At 46.0% G+C, this 24,441-nt stretch overlaps 1 protein-coding gene across 1 annotated transcript in view; it reads left to right on the plus strand.

The window, feature by feature from the left end:
* The first annotated feature begins 21,913 nt into the window (after nucleotides 1–21,913).
* stag1a (stromal antigen 1a) overlaps nucleotides 21,914–24,441 on the plus strand; it is a 46,790-nt gene continuing 44,262 nt past the window's right edge. The window contains exon 1 of the mRNA XM_036553925.1: nucleotides 21,914–22,068. The gene's annotated coding sequence lies outside the window, so the exon portion shown is untranslated. The remainder of the gene's footprint in view (nucleotides 22,069–24,441) is intronic.

Below are 24,441 nucleotides of genomic sequence, written 5' to 3' on the forward strand. Positions count from 1 at the left end.
GAAGTTAAAAGGCCCGTCAACATATGATTTATTTTACTGGGCAGCCGCAATCCACTCCGGTGCTCTGACCCGCTTATGCTGCTCCACCGGTAAATTATGACTATCCTCATAAAACTGAAATTTTCATAATTGTTCCAAAGGTAAAATATGCCATTGTTTCTGCCATATTTCTATCATAATTGCCATTTTTCACACCCATCTCCTCTCAATGCAAAGACGATTCATTTTTTTGTAAAGCAAATCACTGCCGACCGCCGCAAAACAACATGAGCAATCAATTCAAACCTTGTGATTAGTATTCTTCTACAGCCCCCGATTTCATTAATTTCGTTGAAGGTATTAAATGCTATGCTGAATGCATGGCCTATTGCGAAAACGTGTTAAAAACCTCTATGAATCCAATTCATGTCGTGTATTCTATACGTCAAATTATAATTCGTGTCCTGAGAGAAGGGAGTACCAGTTAGCCTCCAGCCACAATAGTCGGGAGATGTGGAAGTGGTGTTAGTAATAACAGCCGGAAGCTGGAACTCTGGACCAATTCTGCTGTTTGACAATGACGTCTGTGTCTATGACAGTTTGCTCGGCCAGTTTTTATAGAGGTTGCGTTAATGATGATCGCTCTGGAGGCGCGGGGCGGGGGTGGGGGGGGGGGGGGGGGGGGGGGGGGACCGGCTCGGCCACTCCATTAGTTTTGTCCGTGCGCATATTATAAAAAGTGAAATACGCCTCCGCCCATTCTGACAGGAGTGAAAGCAGTTTCCTAATAATGAGGAAAATTGATTTCAGCCATACGTCACAAATGACAAGCATCTGAAAAGCCATGATAATAAAAAAAAAACCAGACACCGTTGGAAACAAATCATTCAACAGCGCCTCAGTACATAATAGTGTGCTCTGCGCATCTGTCATTTTGGGCACTTAAACCAAAGCACAAAAGGACATTTAATTAAAGCGTTCAGAACGCAAGGGTAAATTAATATGTGTACAAGTTCAGGGCAAGAGACTTCAAGCTAGATGCAAGCCGGTCTGTGAGAAAGACTGTCCTGCACTCTGTGGATGATTTAAATTAAGACAATGAATATGTCTATATGAAATTACACACGGCAGGCAATTTAGATGAAAGCACAGAGGAGTGGCTGGTGTGCTCAGACAAGTAAATAGTAAGCATGTCATTAGATGGATGCTGACAAAACTGATAATTTCAGCACACATTATAACTCTGCCATTCATGGATAGGGTGGTAAATTTGAAGCGCTTCCAGGGAGTTTTTTCTTTCTGAGCAATGCTACACCCCCTGGGGTCCTTTCACACCAAATGCAAGGACAAGCTGTCAGCTTCTGTCCCGAATCTATTCTTCAACGCCTCTCTTAAAAAAACTGCAAAGGGTGTTAAAACTGAATGGTAAGATTTTCCTATATTCTTCTATTTTGTGAGGCTGAGATAAGCCCCAGATAAGCTCTATTCCATTCCAAACACAAGATCAGCCTGTAAAAGTCAAGCAGACCAGTGTCTGCTTGTCTTTCCACAGAAGGGTCAAGGAGCGTGGTGTGTCTCACGACCTTTGACCTGTTACGCAGCACTTTCAAGGACATACAGTAACTGCACCTGTACATTGAAACCTGTACACAGAGTCACACAGCCAATGAACCATAGACAGAGAAACATAAACTTTCTCTAAAAGGCAGCTACAGACTGAAGTAATGATTTCAGATACAGATTCAGAGCTCAGAAAATCAGACTTTGTAGTAGATAAAACTAATAGGGACAGCAGGCATACCATCTTACAGGCAGCTCAAAACTCACCCCCAGGTGCTAGGCACACAAGAAATAGGGAACATCCAGAGTAATGCTTGTTCAGCATGTGTGAGGCAAGTGGACAGTGTAAATTTTAACAGCAGATGTATTTTTGATTTTCACTGAATTATAGAGGTTGTCTTTTTGAAACACCTGAATAACTTGTTTTGTACAATGAAAGTATTTTTAGGGGAGATACTGAACACACCACAATCTATATACACCAATTTTTAAAGATCAGCTCAAGACGAAGCTTCAGATTGATTGAATGAATGAATGAATATGATTGAACTGAAGGACAGGCGCATGCAGGGAATTTCATCCCACTCAGACATCATCCAGAATAGTTTTGCCAATTAGGATTGGTCAATTAGGAAGCAGAACAAGATAGTTGTGTGCATTATATGGAGGTGAGGCATGGGCTCTGCTTGCTTAGCAAAATATTAATGTCTAGTGATGACTCTCATCCCTTTCAGAATGCTAGTGCTGCCGTATAGGGCAGAGAGGACTATGCCTCCATATGTCTTATGAGCAATCACCAGACTATACTCACTAGCCAGACCACTCAGCACAGTAACCTTGAGATACCTGGATGTCATCCCCCTGCAAGGCTGGGCCACTCCCCCTGTGTTTTCTGGCCCCCAAATTGTTGCATGAGTTTCCCGGCATGATCAGGACAATCACTGGCTATCTTCCACTGCAGACTGAAAACTCACATCTTCAGATTGCATCTGGGCTCCCCAATATAATTTTTACAGTACTTACATCTTACTTTTGTGTATATCACTTCAGCTGTATTATAGCACATTTTGCATTGTTGCTGATGTTTTGATCCACATTTTCAATATGGCACCAGTTATTGCATACTTCAAATATGGCCTACCATTTTCTGCATGTACTCTAGTTTACATTTACATTTACATTTATTTATTTAGCAGACGCTTTTATCCAAAGCGACGTTCAAAAGTGCATACAGTAAGTATAGCGACAGTACGGGGACAGGATGTGTACACTTCCACAATGAGACATTTCTCAGCTGAGAGCAAGGTCTGTTTGAGGAAACAGTACTATCAGATTTGTACAACTACAGCGTATAGGGCAACTAATACGATACACCTTCAAACAGCAAACTTCAACAACTTCAACAACAAACAGCGCAATGAGTGTCAGGGTAAAGGCGGTGACAAGAAACAATTCAAAAAGTACAGCAGTTTATGACAGCACTGATTTGGGGGGGACAGCAATTTTGTGTTGGGTAGAATTAGGTAAATATCTATGACCAATAAACATTCATAAAATGGACATTACATTTTGAGAATGCCTGCAAACTAGTGAACCCCACTCTTATAACAAGCCCCTTTAAGACCAAGAGAGCACTAGAGAGAGAGAGAGAGAGAGAGAGAGAGAGAGAGAAAACACTTGATAAAGACATAATTGCTGCTATCATTGCAGGGTAAATTCATTTTACGGTTCACAAGGCACGTTCACGCAAAGCATGGAGGCAGGATTGATCTCACCGCGACCCAGGGTGACCTCCGAGATTAGCTTTGTGTGAGGGGTGGAAAAAAATGCAAAGGGGTGGGGGGGGGTGATGACGACAAGCGCTGAGATGCAGACGTCACAGACTGACGCAGGCCTCTCTGCCACGAAGGAGAACAGAGCGCCGAGCACGGCGTGTACAAGCAGACACATTAGGAGGAGCACGGCACTCTCACAGCAGCACCTATGCTGTGCATAACTGAGGCGACAGCCCAAATACGGGAGCTCCGCTCTGTTAGGATTTCAGAGGCGCTGCATTCACTGTCTGATTGCTGAGCACCTGGGTGTCTTAAACAGAAACAGTGTGTTTCCCTCCCCCTCATTGATCCTGTTTACAGCACTCACAGGGCTGTCTCTGGTCGTTAGTGTCCACGAGCGGCAGGCCGCGACGTAATGGAGGATATTTAGGAGAGGCGAACGCCAGCTGACGCAGATTCGAGAGCGAGACAACTGCCGCTCTGGCGATCATAATTACGTGCTCAGGCAGCGGTGTTGCCTGCGCAGATTAAGCTCCTCTCGGTTAAACAGGGGTCGAAGCCCGAATGAGCCCACTCTAGGTGAGCGTCTATGGAGATATCCCTGAAGGAATTCCCAGTGGCAGGCGCCCATTCGCGAGCCCGTCAGCCGCAGGTGGAGGGGAAGCTGCACTGCCACGCGGCATCAAATCAAGGGAGCGCGACAAGATTCCTCTGTGTCATTGCGTTTGAGGACGTTCTCTGCGTGCGCGAATGTGTCAAACATGTTTAGCGTGTCTGCTCCATCTGTCATAGGGATTGTCCTGGTGAAAAAGACATATGTGTCACCATATTTGATGGTAACACTTCCAAAGATGTGATTTACAATATAGAGGAATTACAGGATATGTACATCTGTTGTATGCCTTTATTATCCAGTGTGCGAATAATATACAGCGGTAACAGCAGAGATGTTGGGCAATTTATGAAGTTTATTTTGACATAAATACTGTAAAATGTGGGTTTTGAGTTTTATGATACAGCTCTTTATCTGAGGGATCATTTCTGATGGCCTCAACATTCATCATAGAGGCATGCTACTCCTGCACAAGGGACCAGTTCTGAAGCATTTGACACAATCCACCTCCCAGATGATATGTAGCAATGTTTAACCGCGGGGTGCTGCAGGTGTTATAATTGTACTACAAAATTACAATTGACAGAAACCGATGTTCTGCTTTGTGCTTCTCTTCCACACAGCAAGGTCTTTCTCTCCGACAACTGTGAAGAGCCCTAATTGAATGTCTGACTGAGGCTGAGGAAAGCATTCAATTGCAGGGTTTTTTCTTTTGGTCATGAGAACAGGAGAATAATTCTTCCCTACAGAGCTTTTCCCAGCTTTCTTTTGTGTATGAATCAAAATGAATTAAGCCATTAGCTGCAACTGCAAACATGCTCATTAAGAGGCCTGTCATACCTCTCGAATACCCTCCCGCTCGATCACTAGATTTCTAGCTGTAGTGTGTCATCCATCTGTGACATCAGTATTGAGCCAGCACAACCAATGAGGGACCACTGTGGGCGAAGTATTGTTCCACTGGTTTTATCTCATTGGGTCTGCCTTAATCTGCATATCAGGACAATTTGCAATAGTTTGTCTGACCTGCTGAACCTTGCATTATGATGCATATTGGTATGCACTGGCATGCATGATGTCCCAGACTTATATATCTTACATTTACATGTATTATCTGTTTACATGGCTAGATACTATCTGATAGAGCTCAGACAAAGAACCCTGCTCAAGAGTAGTGTCCACCCAGAATCTGAATCTGTAACTAAGTGTTTTGCCACTACAACACACAATCCTGGTAGACCACACATAATGAAGCACTTTCAGTCATTGATTTCATTCAATCCAAGTATATATTAAGCAATAATTGTGTGAAGTTAAACATACACCCTTTAAGGATTTGTGCATGAGCTTTGCAGCTATTTTTTGGAGTCTGAAGTTAATGCCAGTGTGTGAGTTCTCTGCTTATGTTGTTTATGGGTACTAACACAACTGCCGTTTAATTTAGATGCAGTCAATGCAGGCATGCAACACAATGCCCTGCCCCTAAAGTAGCCAGCTAATTCCATCCCCCAAAAAGTTTTGTGCATGATATCAGATTTTGTGCTTATCTTCTTCTCCGCTCCCAAAATCTCAAGCAGTGACTCAGTCTCTTAGGCTCCACTTTGCTCCCCCTGCAAATTTTGACTCCCCTCCATCTTTATAAGGCTGCTTCTCCCCTGATAGTGGCCCTGTTTTGAAGTGCATTACTGCACAGACGCTGTGCTGATTCTCAGCAGTGGAAAGCCACCTTTTCAAGCAAAGGAGCTTTTCTTTCGCGTCCTTACACTGCGATCCGTTGGTCTGACGCATGTGCACACAGAACCTGAAGACGAGGGAGTTTGAAGGGTCCCTTTGAAGGGTCCCTTTGAATCCTAGGAGTGTGTTTGTGAAGACGTCCTTGCATCCGGCACGTTCTGCTTCGACCGTTCTGCTGTGCTCCGAGGCTCATCTGTCACGCAGCCTTCTATTCCAGTGTAACCCTGTCCTGTCGAGCCCTTGAGCGGCAGCACATTGGGGCTGGTTTTTCAAAGGGCCGGTTATGGAAGGTTATCAAGGGAGGAGTGTGGGTGGAGGGATTTCAACCACAACAGGACCTGGAATGACTGGCTACTTTGAATTCAAAAGGACTGTCCTCATCTGGCCATTGAAGCCATTCAAGTGCTTAACCCAGCCCTGCTGGTTCTGAGTCATCTCTCTCATTTCAGGTGAATGGGATCATTCATAAGTGCAGCCTCATAAGAGTCTGATAATGTGAAAGCTTCTGAAGGGCTCAATTGTACCTGGAGCATTTTTTTCTTTTGTCCTACTACTGACAAGTAAAATGAAGATGCTGATATTCAGCAATAACCTTGGCTGATGTCATGCATAATGTGTACTATGACAGAAATGAAAATTGCTGAATAATACGCCTCATGTCACTAGGCCAGCCTTACAGAGCACTGAATTTGCTGAAGGTTGATTAATGGAGGGTAATATCAGGCTCAGGTAGACATTTTATATGCTTTATGAAGGTCTTATAAAGCTCTACATAATGTAAAATGTGAGCGGATAACCTATTTATGACATCATTCAGATATTGGCACGCAATGTGAAAAATGTGAAAAAATGAAAAAATGTGCAAAAAGAAAACATAAAAACAAAATGCAATCCATTCTGAAAAAGACACAAGTTTCCTCTGCATGTCTGTGGGATTGGAGATGTTTAAACAAATGTAGCAGACCTTATTTTGCACGCACACACATGCATACACACAATACACAGACATGCACACACATGCATGTGCACACGTACACAGTACATGTGCATGCACGCACACATGCACACAGACACACACAATACACACCCTTACCTTTTTATTATCTTGATAAAAAAGCAGCACTTGCATGTTGGATTTGATGTATGAAAATACATCACATGACCATCCCACTTTCCCTGCACTGCAAATAAAAAGTGTCCTTTGCAGGCAGCTCCCATGAAAGCTCCACTGAGGATAAATGAGGAATGAGGGCTTCAGTCATTCCTGGATGCTCTGACGATCACCACGGTGATGTGGGCTATTTACCATCCCAGCCCCTCCCTCTGAAAAGAGTACTTTCCCCTCATACATTTTTATGGCTCTACAAGCCACACATATCTTCTTCTCTGTGGAACTGGAGGCAAGCCATTCTTCAACAAACATGCTGAGAATGAATTATAGTTGAAAGAATGAGATGAATATACTCATACACATAAATAGGCACACAGACACACACACAGTTTCTTTAATGAGGACTTCTGAACCATTATCGTTACATACGACTATTAATTGTGAGATAACTTGTAATTTGTAAAGTGTTAAGATGGAAAAAATATTAATGTTTGTGTTTGTATACAGTTGTTCTCACTGGTTGAAAAAGAGAGCAGGTGGTATTGAATATACCAGTCTGGTGTTCACAGGACAGTCGATGCTTATAAGGGCCTTTTCTAACAATTAGGACTGTACTTAAAAACCTTATGGACTGTTTGAAATGTGCCCAAAGGGGAAGCATGCCAGAGTGAGCGCTGAACTAAGCAATCCATCCAGGTAGCCTCACATTATAAATCGTTATAAATCTCCAGAGAGAGCTCCTGGATGGACCTCTGTTTGTATGTTCTCTGGAAAGGGCAAAAGATAATGCAGATACCTCAGTCTGACTGGCAGGCACATGTGGATATCAGTACTTGCAAATGACTGTATATTCTGTTGTCTCAAATTACTGTAAAAGCGTATACTGTAATAGCACAGCAGTTCTGTGCAGGTGGGGGGGCAATTTTGAGCAAGGCATTTTAACGGAGACTTACTGAATGGCTCTGTGATTAAAATGACAATTCACTGCTCACAAAAGTCCATTTTGTGAGCAGTTGCCTGGAAACAGTTGCTGATGCTGCTCCCCATTCAGGGGTTTGCATTATGACATCATAAAGGACAAGTGTGGTTGTGCAACAAAGTGGTCCATTAGGATCCCTCCACGGTGTCTTTTACACAGCTTCTCCTCTCCTGTCAGATCAATGAAGTCAACTAAGTGCGGTTGCACTCGGTTACTGCTTGGATGGGAGGTCTCCAGGAACATCAGCATGCTGATAGAACTAGGTTTTTTTGTGGGCCAGCTGGACAGACCAAGTCCCACTAGACCAAGCAGAAATTTCCCCTGTGAAGTGACAGGCACCGGGCTTGTCTTTTGAAGCAGCCGCGCACAGATCCTCTGATCTGTCATCGTATGTGGGACACCCAGTTCTGTGCAGTATCTGTAATACACTGATCCAAGAAAAACAAGAACCCTCCTTCAGATGAGAGACAAAGCCAATGTGTTTCTGAAGATCCTGTAGTGCTTGTTGCAAACCGAAGGGTGTTCCCCAGTGCCCTGGCCAAATTCCTAATCTGGCTCTCTCAATCTGACTAATGACTCTAATAAATCTGACTCTGTCTAATAATCCCCCACTTTTATTGGCTAAACAACCTCGTTGTGCAATGACATGTAGTGAAGGCTCTGGTGCACTATGGCTGCCATGCTTCACCCAGGTGGCGGCTGCAACACTCCGTTGGGGTCAGACTGAGTCACCTCTCATCCCTGTCACCTGTTCTAAAGTGCTTTCGGGTCCTGGAAAGGTTCCACGTCAGGAAAAAAAAAAATGATGCATTCATCTCAGCCCATTCATCAGTCTGTGACAGCCACCGGCTCTCAGAAGTGTGTGTGTGTGACTGATGAGATCCTGGGAGTGCAGGAAGAGAGAGAGAGAGTCAGAAGACTCAGAGGGGGGTTCATGGGAGGCCGCGTGAGGGATGGGGGCTGACGCGGGAGCTCGTACGCTGTGAGGGGGAAGCCGCCGGGGACCGAAGTAGCTGGACTCTTCACAGCTTCTCTGCCGAGCCCATGGGAGAAAAGGGGGGGCAGAGAGATCCAGCTGAAAGGATCAAAGCCTGCCTCATAATCCGAATAATGTTGTGGGATACAGTGGAAGTGTGAATCACCAGAGACCATCCAAAGTCTCTGTATGGTATCACTCGTTTCTCCTCTGCTGAGCACAGGCAGACACTTTTTAATGCAGTTTGTTCATTAACAAGGCAGGGAAACTGGAAAGTAACTTTGCACAGATTGGGGAATTTTCCTCCAGCACAGCTTTGTAAAGTAAACAGGTGACTCGGGTTATTGCCGATCTCCTCGAACAGCATGTTTACACTGTTTCCTTTGCGTCTCCGATGCATAAATTAACACCTGCGGAGGCAACATTATTCATGAAGGCACAACAACTGAGGCCCTCACAGCTTGAAAACGGCACATCAAAGTGAAGGGATTATTCAAATGTTGTCTGAAGTTTTGACAGTGGGTTGCCAGTCCCATTCATGACGAATGGCTCGGAATGAGGGATTTTCTGCTTATCCGTTCCCGCCACCGGTCCTGCATCTGCGTGTGGATGACTGGCTGGAGCGGCTCTGTTTACTCAGAGCTGCAGGGACATAATCTGCAATGCAGTGCTAAATAAAAAAACAGATACAGAGATTTGAGACCGAAGGAGGCCAGCCAAGCTGTGGGGACTGATGATGCATCCCTCAAACTGGCATCCAGGGATGCTGCTGTTCTACCCGCAGGTGCTTCATCCCGGCTTCTCCAAAACCCAGCTATGTGGGCTTCTGTGTGGCTCAGTCATTCAAAGATCTCCTTCTGCCCCCCCCAGACCCAGTTAGAATCTCAGTCGTGCCACTTGCCAACTGACCAGACGTCTGTGGTAGCAGGTCCGTCGGCCAACCTTTGGCACCCTTCTACTCACCAGGCACCTATGAGTTGCTCAGATGACGTCGGGCAGATGCGCCAATCTTCTGTTTGACATCTGCCGTCCTGGTGCACTTTGGGACTTAGAGTTTGAAGAAGAATTGTGTGTGTGCGGCTGTATCAGCTGATTGCATTTGGCTTACTTTTGTCTCCTGTGCAGGTGCAGAGGCTAATTGCGGTGAGATGAGCTTAATGTACAACTGCCAATTCCAAATCTAGAGTGACAAAGGAGGAGAAAATATATACATGCATATGCTGCAGACTGCTTTTTAGTCACCATAGATACAAGCATCCATGAAGCAAATGAATATTGCAATGTAATTATAGCACTGGGATTATTTAGATTTGACCTCACCCACAGAGAAGCAAGATCATTTTGTATCGTCTGTTATAACAAAAAGCATGATCAGTGTCGGCAATTGTTGCAAAGCTTGGGGTGGCTGGTGTTTAACCCCTCCCACTGGCTGATTGATTATATTAGCTGCATTGCACCAAGAACTCATTAACTGTAACCATAATGTGGCCATTATTAGTTCATGCAATGTGCACTTATGTTAGCGCTGCTATGGCTAATTGGACCGTGAAGGAGAGCTGACAGCTCTGAGGAAATCTGGGCTCTTTATTGCTTAATCCCAAGGAAAAGCCCTCATCCTAGGGTGTCTCACATACTGTGGATTATGTTATATTATTTACACAACTGGATATACAGATGAAGGCATTACAGTTAGGAAATGCAAAAACAGCACAACCCCCGACACCCACTGGAATCAGAACCTGTAACATATAACTCCATTTCCTGAACCATTTAATCACAAAGAGGAAGTAAAGTGTTTGGAAGTCCAAAAAGTGTGTGCATGTGTGCGTGTGTGCGTGTGTGTGTGTGTGTGTGTGTGTGTGTGTGTGGGCAGGTCATTAAGTGACCTGTCAAAATTACCTTCACTTCACCCAGACCTCTGTGGTTCTGTCTGTAGTCTTACAGACAAATGGCATTTATGAACCAATGCTGTCAAATCTTGACAGAGACCTGCCTTGAAGCTGGCCGAGGATGATGGGGATGGAGTCACTCACCAATGGCCAATCACAGCATTCCTCCACCCTGCAGCACCTAACTGTCAGTCTCTTTTGCTCACTATAGTGGGTGCCAATGTGGAGCAGTAGCTTAGTCTTGTGTCCACAAGGGTTGTAGGTTAACAACCTGGATTGCACCGGATAACAAAATATGAGTCTGTACAAATGGGAAAAAGGCAAATGTAAGTCGTGTAAAGAAAGCAGGAGGACAAGAAGCTGTCCAAGGAAACAGTAGGAGGTCAGTGCAAGGCAACATGGTTATTGACAGACACACTGAAAAGTGGCAGAGCAAGGCTTTACAGTGGAAATCTGTAGAGCCGAGTCATGAACTCTCCTAGAATCTCTGTGGTGTGGAGAGAGGTAGTGAGAAGTATTTTTCACAGTAAGTGCTGTGAAAGAGTAACGGCAGGCTTCACTGGGTCCCAGGAAAGTGTCTGTCAGTTTATACTGTTTACCAATCATATTCGTCTACCTGCTGTATGTGCCTAACTTTCCGTCTCTCGGAGAATGGAGATAGCGGAGAGAAACACCTTCCAAGGGCCGCCTTAAATTGGTGACTTCGCAGTAATTATGTCCTGTGTGGTTGCCATGGAGACCGGCGAACAGCAATCAGTTTAAACAAGCACCTGGCCCTCTGGGGAGGACCTGTTTTTTTTTTGTTTGTTTTTAAGAAAACATTGCAATTGTAAGAAAAACTTATTGTCAAGCTTAATACAGATACTTTGTCAGTCATCATCGCTCACTGGTCTCTCAGGGTTTTAGTTCTTAGAGGGGAGATTGGATATGCCAGAGCTAAATATCCTTAAGGCCACTGAATTTACTGTGCCTGCATTTTGCCTGTTGAGAAATGACAAGTGATAAAGAACATGAGGTGGAGCGTAAGCAGAAGGCCTGTGTTTTGACTGGTAATGACGATGCGCCTGCTACTTCAGACTCTTAATACCATTGTGCAACTTTATAGCTAGAGCCCCCCCCCGTTTCTGGATTGAATTACAAGGTGTAATTTTATTTAATTTTATTTTTGGTTGCTTTATTGATGGCTGGCTGTTCCAGAACAATGATGTCTCTAGAATGGCAAGAGACAGTTCCCACAAGTCCAATTTTCAGTCCCAACTACTGCATTATGACCATTTAACATGTATGTGAAAATAGATCTTGAAAGTTATGTAAAAAGCCAAAAACATTCGAAAGAGAGGAAAAGGGTTTATTTGGATGTAAACACAAAGGAAGCAGATGTTACTAGATGAATTTACAAGTGCATGATTTGTCCAACCAGATACTTTCCCCGGGATTTATTTATTTTTTAAATGACCTCAGACACCTTTAAGGAAGGGTATCAACAGTTTTGAGGGGCCTGGCAGTTTAAGGGTGAGGATAGGTGTGTGTTTCAGGGAGCTGCAGGAGCTGGTGAAACCTCATCAGCAATTGTCTGATTATCTTGTAAAACACACCTCGGGGCACTGCAATAAGAGGTTTCTATGGCAATGACATCAGTAGAGCGTGCCACATCCTCTCCACATACATCTTTATTATCTTCAGGAGAAAGAGCAATGAGACTGTTCAATTGCAGGCTGCTGAAGTTGTGCTAACATCCGACTCCTCTCGCAGTTTCCACACATTGGGCCTATTTACACTGAGTGTTTGAACTGACACTGATGAGAGCAGCAAGGCTTTTGAACCCTGGAATGGGTGGAGCCAATCATTGACATCTTACTTGCATGAACCAATCGAAAGGCTTTGTTCTTCATCGGGAGGGCGTGACAGTTCCGCCCTTTTTGGAGTTTGTGAAGCCTTATTGTCCAACACCACTAGTAATTTAAAGTAGTAATCAGTGGTAATTTAAAGAAGACCAGAAGTGACAACCCGCTGGCCCACACCCATTCCACCACATGGCCAGCTTTTCAGGCCTTAAATAACACTGTTATTTAAGACTGTTCCAGGCAGGGCCGGGCAATGAGTCACAGCTTGATACCATCATGTGGTGGAGCTGTCTCATCATCCAGCTCTCACCTTACAAAGTATATCAGTATCGTATGATTTCTACCACTGGACCTGTTTGTTAAATCCCTACCATTATTTCAGTGTATAAGTTCCACACTATGAAAGAGGGTGACCAGTTTGCCCCTTATTTTGTCCCTGACAAGCTTTACTGGCAGCATGACATGACAACAGTAAGACACAATGACAAAATGACAACCGTAAGACGGAAGCTGAAATGGAAATGGCATCTAACATGACAATTTGGCACAGCTCAGACCCAGGACAAACCCAAGAGGCGTGGATCCAGCTGGTCTGCTGCAGTGGACTCCCAGTGACCACAGAGGTTATGGGTACAGGGCTACTGGTGTGAAGTCCCTGTCCTGCCTCATGACCTTTGTTGTACTACATTGTTTTGAAATGTTATCATAGGATGTTGCACTTCAGCTGAGCTTCTCTGTGTCTGTGTGTGAGGCAAAGCTGTTTCTGATGGGGGAGGGCCTGGATCCTGGTGTCTGAGCTGTGAGCACAGGTCTGGTCTCAGCTGATAACAGTAGCTTGCCGACTCGGCTGCATTTTACACTTCACAGCTGCGGCACCACCACTCCCATCAAAGGCGAATGGTGGATTTCACCAGCACACTATGGCCGGAAGAGGCTGATTTCATAGTGGGGGGCAAAGAAAGCTTTTGGACTGTCTGTACCCTGCCAGCATTTCCCAGACCATTGTCCCTGATCTGTTTTGTTTCCTTTTGCTGGAACGGCCCTCGATGTCTGTTGGAAAGACACGTAACCCTGATTGTGTGGAAGAAAAGACCATCCAGGCCATATTAACATCAGTTGGTAATTGACCACTTGAGCCTGTCAGGGTTGAAATAGCAGTCATTTTTGGTCTGGTGCACAGTGTTTTTTTTCCCTCTGTTTGGAACACAAGGGCACTATAGGATAAATCCATAACTCCTCTGCTGTTTCTCCTCCCACCTCTCGAAAAAACCTGACTGCCCCCCCGTTGACAACCCTCAGGAACAGAAACACTCTCGCCCGCTCCTCTCCTCCCTGCCAGCCCTCACTGCTAATGAGTCCCTTGGCGAGACTTATGCCTCATACCTGGCACAAGAACACGCCAAGATAACCTCTCCTGCTAACGGCCATTGTGTAGTCCCCACCAACAGAGCACACGCATTGTAGGTGCTTGCTGTATGATTGCCATAAAATTAGAATGATTCAGATGTTTCTCCTTGTTGGAAGCAGTGCGCAAATGACTATGACAGGTTGGCAGTTAGGGCAGCATACAGCAGTAACACATTGAATTTCTTGCACAGCTTCATCAATTTAGTGCGGCGCAAGGGCTAATTCTTCTGTCAAACAGACTTCTGTGAAAGTGTTAGCGGTCTCACTAAGCGACCATAGAGTGAACACATCAGATTTTCAAACTTTTCTCATTTGTTGGGTAGAACCAGGGATGTTTCTAGTTGTTGAAAAGATTTGGGGCTAAGTCAAGTTTGCCTGTATGACGTGTGTTCGTTGATTGACTTTTTTTTTTTTTTTGAAGGGAGATCACCATCGGTAGGTTGGGGAGGTTACATCTACCTTTATAATAAATAAATATTATCACACCTTCGGATGCTGCAAGTCAAGTTTCCGCTCTGTTACACAGTCTGTAAGCCGAAAATATTTGGGGCTAGGCTTAAAATATTCGGGGCTATAGCCGAATGATCGGACATAACGACGCCACTGGGTAGAACAGAGTCATAATTCTGACACGAATTCAGCCATAATTCAGTTTCTGCTCCACTGCAAGTTTCTGCATCGACTATGAGAGATTGGGTGTCTATTTCTTGTACGGGATGTCATGGAGGACTGGATGATTTGACAGGAATCAATCGGTAAATCCAGCAGGCCGGGTGACTCTACAGACACGCTGTCCTGGCGAAACGCAGACGGGGCCCAGCCTGCTGAGTGACAGCGTCGGGCCCGTGACGCCATCGCTCTGGAGACGCGCCTGCCTAGTGTGCGGGATGTCTCCGGGCAGCGCGCCCGCGGGCAGGCCAAAGTGATGCTAATTTAAGATGACGTCCCCCCGGCTGACCGGAGATCAGTGGTGGAACTGCACAGTGGTGGAACTGCAATGAACAGCAAAGCCGACAGCAAAGACTTTAGACGCCACGGCATCAGTCATGGTCCCCCCCCCCTACTCCTTCCTCTTCCCCTTAATTCAGTCAATATTAGTACATGCATGGCCTGCAGCAGTGATTCATTCAGAATTATTTGTAAAAGTCTAAGATGTGGCTGCTACATCCAAGTACATTAGATACAGGAAATAGTAAGGCAATGCTTCATGTTGAGTACACAAGGTCCTCTTTGTAACTGCATTGATATTAATTTGACTACTTCATATCAACATCTTGACACAAATTTTTTTTACATATAATCCCAACCCTCCCTCACAATAATACTAACCTGAATCTCATCTCTAGCCCTATCCTTGAATGCATCAATTCACTTTGCCTCAAGCCTTAACCAAACCCAGTAACCAATCCTAATATTCTCTGCACATACACAAGTTAGCTAGGTGCAATATGCAATTGTGCGGCAACTGAATTTATACGGGTGAATCCAGTATAAAGCACAGGCAGTGGGGACAGAGCAGGTTTAAGCAACCCATATTTCCCAGGGGTCTCAGAGATTAGTAGATTAATTTAAATTTGTGATGAAATGGTAATCCTGTGTTTCCAGATGTAAACCAGCATCTGCGTAGGGGTGACTCATTTTGCACCTCATTTACACCTGGGACATCAGAGGTGGTGACTCTCTCTCCTCCAGGACCATGGGCTCCCCACCTTGAAGAGACAGAGGAGCCCAGATTGTTCACTTCTGTCAGACCTTGAAACACAATAGTCAGTGAGGCAGATTTTGTCCTCGGGTCTGTCTAACTAAAAAAGTGGAACTCACTGATTTACTTATTGCGAAGTGACATCAATCACTTTTCTTCTGCGCCTGTCAAGATGAACAGAATGCGCACATTTGTTCAATATTACGTCGTTGTTAGTATGACGGCTTTATTTTCCTGAGTGTGTTTTTGCGGGTTTTAGGTGATGTGACGGCGGAGCTGAGTGTTTTTTTTTCTCCAGTGCGCGAATTACCGGGACAGCGACCGTGACTTCAGTGAGAGCAGCGCGAATCCATCAAGTGGCTGACAAAACGGTAGCGCGAGCCAGTGACGTCAGAGGCGGCGGAGAGATTATCCCTCGCGGCCAGAGCTCCGTTCGGCGGGTCACGGATTTACGGGCATCGCCTGCTCCGAGCGACAATTAGCACGGGAACCCGCAGTGGCCTTTTGCAATTAATTCTCACAATAGGGCCGGCCACCTATCCGCCCCACTCAATCAACGAACACACGTCATACGCACGCGGTAGGGTAAAGGTACACACAGCTGCATGTTGCCGTGGTAATTTAAGGTGTCGCACCTGCTGCTCTTTGAGTGTGTTGGGCGCAGCTAATTTTGTACTGTACTGTAATATCCAGACAATGCGTGCTTGAAGAGATTATTAGAACGTTAAAAATATACTCTCCAGGTGGGTTTTTACATGGCAGTGTGTATACAGATACAATATTATCAAATGGAAATTTCCAGCGTTCTGTGAGGCTGTGCTGTGAAATGGCAGGCTGTGTGGAACTGCTTGGTTATTGGATGGAGCAGGGGCAGTGGCATTGATCTGGGGAGGATGTTTATTACTGCTTTATATTTATCACTCTAGCCATCATGCTCATGTCACTCCCCAGGTAAAAGCATTTGCTGAATGAAATATTACCATGACTGCGGCTACCACTGCTACAACTATACTACCACTATTAAGAATGATAATGACATTAACTTTCATCCAAATCAATCAGCTACCCTCTAATAAGGCAGGTGGGGAGAAAAAGACAGAGAGATAGTGGGGATGACTTGACCTCTGGTCCACCAGACAGTTACAGACATAATAATAATAGAAGCAGAAATCCACAGATATTAACACTAAGAACCAGGATGAGATCCTAGATAGTCTGTAGGGTGAGATTAAACAGCAATGCTGCGTGATGGTGCCACCCTGCTGGCTGCTAATCTCCATCTGCAGCGGAGCAGAGACTCTGGTTTGGAAGACGAGCCGTCCCTGTTCCGTTTTAAGCTCTTTCAGAGCACAGCCCGTCACACCAGCCGCACCCAGGCAACTGACTCCAGCGATAGGCGATAGACTGGGGCTCACAAGAGATGCTGTCTGCTTCTGTTTGATGATATACCGCATTGACAGCCAACCCTGTGAACTGGGGCACATCAGCTCAGCCTCCTTCCGCGGGGTGACAGGAGTCCTGGTACTTGCCATGTTCGCCACGGGGTTCCAGATTTAACGCTCACAGGCGCAAGCACGCCGGCCTGGGCGCCCGAGCTGCGCCGGACAGAAAGCGCTGTCGCGGAGCATCAAAAGTCAGGGACGTCTCTGTAATTCAGTAGCGGTGAAGATTGCAGCCACAGTTTGAAAAGGCCTACGCTGCAAAGAGGGCTGTTATGTAACGGAAGGGGATAAAATGCAGAGTCATTTCAAGAAGCGGGAGGTGCGAGCGCGGGTCCTGGGAGTCGGCGCCGAGCCCGAGGTCCGCATCGCCCGGTTCAGGATTTATGGGCCAGATTAGGATCATTTTGGGAGCGGAGGTGGTTGGTGTGACAGTTCCTGAGACGCGAGGAAGGTAATGGGCTATAATTACCCACCATCTGTGGCAGACACGGGGCAGGGGCTGGGGGGGTGGCGTTAAGGGAGGGGGGCTTCCCTTGTGGTGAGTAGCCACCCCCTCCCACCACCCCCCTCCCACCCCTGGTGAATCTGCTCCCAATTCTCTCCGCCAGAGTATCCCAGACACAACTGCAGCTGATCCTCTCGGAGTGAGCAGGCAGGACTCTGGCTTCGAGCCTCCATTGTCACAAACCCCCAAGAGTCAGGATTCTGCCCACAACCAGGAGTCCAGGAGGGCGAGGGGGGGTCAACAGCTCGGCCTCATTCTCATCTGCGTACGCTTGGGTCTCTGCCTGGGAGGCGCTGTGCTTTTTGAGGAAACTGCAGGAGTCCCCGCCGTTAATGCAAGCGTGGCAGACGACACAAACCCAGATTACACCCGTCTGCCTTCACTATGAGAGCGTCTCCGGCCCGTGGAAGGGAGAAGAGTCTCGGCCTGGCCCGGTTTCATTCCCATCGCCTTGAAGCGAGAGGGCTAACACAACAGCGTGCAGCCCCGCTGAGATCCCACCGTTTCAGCGAACCAGATCAAAGGCGAGATTATCTCCCATGGGGTCTGACCTTCTCTGTGCACCGCTGCGTAATGGGGACACTGCTGCGAGGAGGTGGGCCAATGCTCCACTCCCCACCCTCCCCCACCCTATCCACTCCTCTCACAGTTTGGTCTTTGTGCTAATAATGTCCATCATTACATTTGAACTATGACTTTTCCTTCAAGCAGCCAATCACTCCACGCAAAGGCCAGAGCCCCTCCCGTTCTGCAGCTACCTACCTTCCGTTCAACTGTGGGTCTGCTTTAGAATAGACGAGAACTGAAAAGCTCAGAGACAAGCTGTGACATGTGACTTTAGTCTCTCTCCTAAGATAAGAGAGAGGAAGGCATGGGTTTGCTCATTCTGTCACCTGTCACAGGAATATATCAGGACGCTATCTATGGCCATAATTCCAATGTCCCAACTTCCAGGGCTACCAAACAAAGTCCCCCCTACAACAGTTCACACATGACACAATCCCAAAACAGACACATATTTGGAGGGGGTTCCCCAGGGTTCATCTATTATCCCGGTGGGTTAGAAGCCACCAAGCAACAGGACAGAAATCACTCCAAGATGGGTGTTCTTACAGTCGGCCAAAAGTGGAAACAGCAGGGGGTAGTGTGGAAGGCACCCTGACTATAACAGAATGCAAAAAACCCAGCAAAAATAACTCTGTGGTGTCCAAGGCATCTTGGCCTTGTGTCTCACAGTCTAAAATGCGACCCCGTATGGTGGACTGCTTTTCTGCTGCCCAAGCACTGGTAACCCCCAGTGCAATTTTAAAACTGAATATTTTTGTACCCACTACACTCACCCACACTACACTGCACCTACACTGCATTTCATCTTGAACAAATGAGAGCCATTGAGTGCCAGACGTGTACATTTGCTCACCAGCTTGAAGAGGGAGGATATTTTGATGCTGATTACACTAGAAAGGGTATAAGTAGAATACCACCAGTATCTGGGAAACCCTGGTCTGGGCTCACCAAAAGAGGCACAATGAATCACTCCCAAGTTTCTGAGATGCACGTTCCGTACCCTGATTAGTGCCTGACACATTACTTCGGGATCAGTGTGCCGATCAATACCTGTAGAAATTCAAAGTAAAAATAGCAAATTAAGCAGAAAACCTGTGCACTCCGGTGGTTGTCCTGAATCCCCCTCATTGCGAATATCAATGCCAAGTCAGTGAAAGTATTTATGAGGCCTGTCGACAGCCCCGCTCCTTGGAAGTGAGACTCCATTGGTGGTGTGACATTGCAGCTAATGAGCAGTGAAGGGAAAGAGCGAGAGAGGGAAGGTGAGAGGGGTGTGGGAGGCGAATGTGTGAGCGTGCGTGTGTGTGTCTGTATGCGGTGCTGGTGGAGATGGTAGGTAGGTATTCTCCGTCTACATTTCCTGGAGGTGAGCAGGAAGGTGGGGGTAGGGCAGGGCAGTACCTCTCAGTCAGGCAGCTGTGACTCACATCAGCGCCAAGCCAAACCCTGCCACCAGAGAAGGGGACAGAGGAGAATGAGGAGGCTGCTCTGTCACTAGACACCCACACGCTTGTCACTGTCACCTCTCTCGGTGATATACCCAAGGGGGCACAGCTGAGCCTAGCATCCAGCAATCAGAAGATGTTGCGCTAATGTTGCCATGGCATCGCACCAGTGCCGTAACGCCGGCAGCACGTTCAAAACAACGTTGTGAGCATGTTATGTGCTGGCTGGGAGATACCATGTGGGCCGAGGTGACAAATGTCACCTTCTGTTCTGGGACTTGTTCTAAGCTGTTTCGGCATCAGGGTTAACCATTCCTGTCTAAATATAAGGGAACAACACGGATCATTCTATTCAAAAAGTGCAAAAGAGCCATGGTAATTACCACTTATCCTTAGGAGAAGTATGAAAGCAGGCATTATCTCTAGTGAATAGGCTGTTACATTTCAAATCCTGCATATTCCTTTTTCAAGTGCTGAGTAATAAAGTCTGCCCTCTGTTTCCTCTCAATAAATCCATGAAAATGCTCTTTACAGAATTTTACAGAGGTGTATTTTATTGTATATGTATGTACTTATAAGTAAGTGTATATATGTATGTATATGTATGTATATATAATTTGTGTGTCTGTATACATGATGATGTGTTATATAGGCATTTCCAAAACTAAAAATGTTAAAGAAGCGGATACCCTTGTTTGAATGCATTAAATATTACATGTATGTCATTAGCTTATGACTGTGATGTGAGTATTTGCAGGGCAAATACACTCTCCCACGCTGCTTCCGTTGTCTTTTCCCAACAAAGTTCAAATAAAGCTAGAACGCGGACGTCTCATCCATCTAATCGTTTTTCCATTTGTTTGACCACTCAAGATAGCGCAGTATTGGGAAAACACATTTATGGGCTGGCGGCACATGAATTAGTAATGGCTATTTTGATCCATATTGCCTCTGGTTGGGTCCTGTTGCACCGAAGTCATCTCCCCTCCACAGCCCTCAAGGCCGCCATTCTCCCCACTCCCAGAGCCCTTGGTCCCGCCTCTGATGAGTCATGCCGCCGTAACATGGCAACAAGGCCCATTACCCACTGATTATGCTAATTACGTCTGGTTTTTGTATGGGTGGAAACTGTCTCGTCAACATGGAGGTGTGGTGAAGCTCCTCTAAGCTGGCTCCCTTCCATTACATAGCAAATCTCCATTTGTTTCTTTCTTTTGTGTTTTCTTCGTTATTTAGCGATCACCCTCTCTTGTACCTGCTAACGAATTTGTCCATGTATCGTAGAGTGTATATTCACCTTACAGCATGCAATTATAATCAAGCAATTATAATCAACACCTTCCCTATGGAGAGAACACAGAAGTGAAGACACTTGACTAACAGGTGGCTCTTTGTATGTGCACAAATGAGCTGATTTTGAATGTCAAGGTTCTGTTATTTGTTTTTGCTAATTATAAATGGTGAAGAAAACTGCTGGTTTAAGTTTGACATCCACACCTTTTATGGACAGGCCTTGGGCAGGTTGTAGGCAAGCAGAGTGAATTACTGCCCACACTTCAGCCCAAGAGCAGTGCCTCCATAAACAGAATCCTACCGTCAGACATCAGCCCCCATGCAGTGTTTAATTTAACATGCTGAAATGATCCCTTCCTGCGAGTATGGGCTTTAGTAATATGATAGCCTGGGAATGCCCTGCTTCGACTTTGAATCTTTGATTTATATTGTATATCCAGTTACTGCATTAAAGTAGAGACACAAAACATTGGTGTTTAAATTTTGGTCAAACAGCAGGAGCTCACTTTTTAGGGTATGGTGTGGGCTGGCATTTTTTTTAGCCATAGGGTGAACTTTATTGTCATCAGTTGCATTCAGTAAACCGTGCCTTAAAAAAGAACAGGTAATAAAAAAAGGAATATGGAGCTCATACACAGGGGAGCTCAAAGTTCACAGCTCTGTCGTGTTTGTCTTGTTGAGAAGGAGATTACGGCAAAGCCCGATTTGCTGTTTTTCTTTCCCAGTTAACAGGTGATTGACACTGAGAGGTTTCTCGGGAAAAGAACGTGTAGGTTAATGCATCATGCCGGCGTTGCAAGCCCCTGGAGGTACGCGTACGTCACCGGGACATGTTGACACATCCGTCAAAATAAAATAAACAATAAACAACAACTGAATGCTGCCAGACTAACACAACCACCCATCCTGACTTCCCCCTCTACCCCCATCCCTGCACGTATCCCCTCCTCCGTTCACGTACATGCGTGCTCTCTGTTGGCGGGGTCTTTCAAGCCCTGCCTTTCGCCCCTAGGCGCGCCGCTGCCGTGCTGGTCTGTGTCCGCCAGAGGGCACTCTGGTTCCGGTCTGCAGTTGCGCCATTCGATTGTGGAAAATGCCACCAGATGGCGGCTTAGGATTGCTGCTCTTCTGAAAGGCGCGGTTCCACTCGCGGTCCAATTTGCAATAAAAAATCTATATAGTTTTAAAAACATTTTCGAGCTTTTAATTTCGGAAAGTTGCAAACGGTGTCGCAATGGACGGCAAAGGTAAGTTGGCGCGGGTTTTGGGCTTTTTTCGGGCAGTGGAAAGGGAGACGGGGCACAGATTAAAGATGGAGGACAGAGAGGGAGAGACCGCAGGTGGGGGATGGGAGCGTTTTAGGCAAGAAGGGGGAATGTGCTTTCTTTACCCTGTGTACGCTATTGAGGAGTATTAGTTACAATTTCTCGTTATTTAACTTTGAAGAATTGGCTCCTAAATATTCACGCACACAGCCATTTTTCGCGCAAAGACACTATCGACAGCTGGCCGCGTCCTGCGCGACTAAATTACCATTTATGTAATGAGTCCTTTTTTCCTTTGCCTTGGATCGGCGGACATTCAGACAGTAAAGGATCAGCCAGTACAGGACGTCTTTGTAGAGTGTTTTTGTCGCTGTGGAGTTAGTTTGCTTGCTAGCTATAGCTAACGCTTCTTGCGGGTTTGTTATGATCGGGCTGTTTTTCATGTAGTTTACTGGTTAGCTAGCTAGATATGCAGCTAACTAATTGATTGCACTGTACTGTACGCCAATCACAGGTCAATTTGTAATATCTGCGTTAGCGCAGGCTGTCCGCGAAATGCTACCCAGTACTTTGATGGAGATTTCAGAAATGATTGAACCGATTTCTAAAGGGGGGGTTGCTAAGATCTGTTGATCCAACCTCATCGTGATATAAGTGGGATCGGATGACGACATTCGGGCGATTCGCCTTTTTCCCAAAGCGGACTGCATTCATGGAAAATTAGCTAACGTTAGCTAGCGCCCTTTCGGGTTCTGTGCGGGAGGGAGGGTGCAGTAGCGGGTTACTTGTTTATTGAATAGCTAGCTAGCTACCTGTGAAACAAGCAAGAAGCAATCACAACTTGGGCTGATGCCAAACGTTATCAGATCATTTGGCGGATCAAGGTTTGTGTACCGTAAAAGGTAACATCACGCAGTACCTGTCAACGCTAAATGGCTACCTTCATTATCAAATGAAATCCCTACACCACAAACCAAAATTCTCTCATGGCTTTTACTTGGAGTGTTTAAATCGTTATACTCCTAATACGGTACACACAAGTCCCGTCTTTATTCGGCAAGTGCGACGCAAGCAAGAAGCTAGAAGGGGGGAAAAGCTAGACTCTGTAGTGGACATGGACGTGTCCTGCATCAGGGAATAATCTATCATTTCCCCTCTCCACTGAATGCAGAACAGCCCGGGCCGTCGGTGACACAAGCTCGTCCATTTGGTCCTATTTTTTGTCGCCTCGCCGTCGTTTGTTTATATGGTTTCCCGTCTGGAGTCGCGCAGCTCATTGTGATCTCAAGGTTAAAAAGCGAACCATTCATTGCTAATGCAGACAAAGCGCGGGAGGGAAATGCAGTGAGGTTTCATGGTTTGACACTCAGTTCTCGCCTCTCTCCCGGAAGTCATAAGTCTTTTCAGACATTTGCAATTTTAGGAGGGCAGGGTAGTGCAGTGTACTCTGCTAGGTTGTATTTGACCCTTGCTTGTCAGGAGAATAAAAGGGTTTGTGTAGGTGGTACTGGCCTTGGGTGTTGAAGGCAGCTTTTGCCAAAGTGTTTTGTGGCTGAGAGGCATTATGGGGAACTTGTGAAATGCGCATTGTTGCTGTGGTGTTCACTTGTGCACAAAAGTGCTTTGTCACATGCGCATTCTCAGTGCAGTTTAACCCACTTGCTGACACAAACATTCACTCTCTCCAACACACACACACACACATACACACGAACACTCTGTCCTGTACACATTCGCACACTGTAATGCACGCATTGTGTGTCTGGGATTGTCAGTGCACAACATTCACAAACAAGGATATTGACACACAGTCACATGCCTTTTTTCTCTGTCTCTCTCTCACACACACACACACACACACACACACACAGTGAGTGTCTCGCTGCATGTGACAGGGTTGAATGTGTCAGTGCTCTTTGGGCCAGGTCCTACCTCACCAGTAGACCTTCTCCCTCTCCCGGCTGGAGCGTCTTTAGCTAAGCCCACTCCAAACACGCTCTTCCACAAAGCCGCCTGTACCCTACAGCCTGTTCCAGAGCAGTGGGACTCACAAAGCATGTGTCTGCAGCCTCTGCGGGAGGGAAACATTTAATTTTCGGCACCTGCCCAAATTGTGGTGCCGCTGTCTGTGTGATGCAGTTATACCTGCAGTAAGGACCGCAGCGGTAACCCTGAGACAATAAATTTGGTGTTTGTGTTCCTCAGTTCACTTAGGAATTTGTGTGTGAGCGATTATTTCATTATGGCAAAATGGTGGGTACCAATACTTGTTTGAAGAGCATAATGACAGCCTGGCTGTTGATATCAGTGTTGTTCAGGTAAGCTTGGTCAATTGGCACTTTAGGGTATCGCCTG

This window comes from Megalops cyprinoides, chromosome 20, assembly GCF_013368585.1.
Source record: "Megalops cyprinoides isolate fMegCyp1 chromosome 20, fMegCyp1.pri, whole genome shotgun sequence".
Classification (NCBI taxonomy): Eukaryota; Metazoa; Chordata; class Actinopteri; order Elopiformes; family Megalopidae; genus Megalops; species Megalops cyprinoides.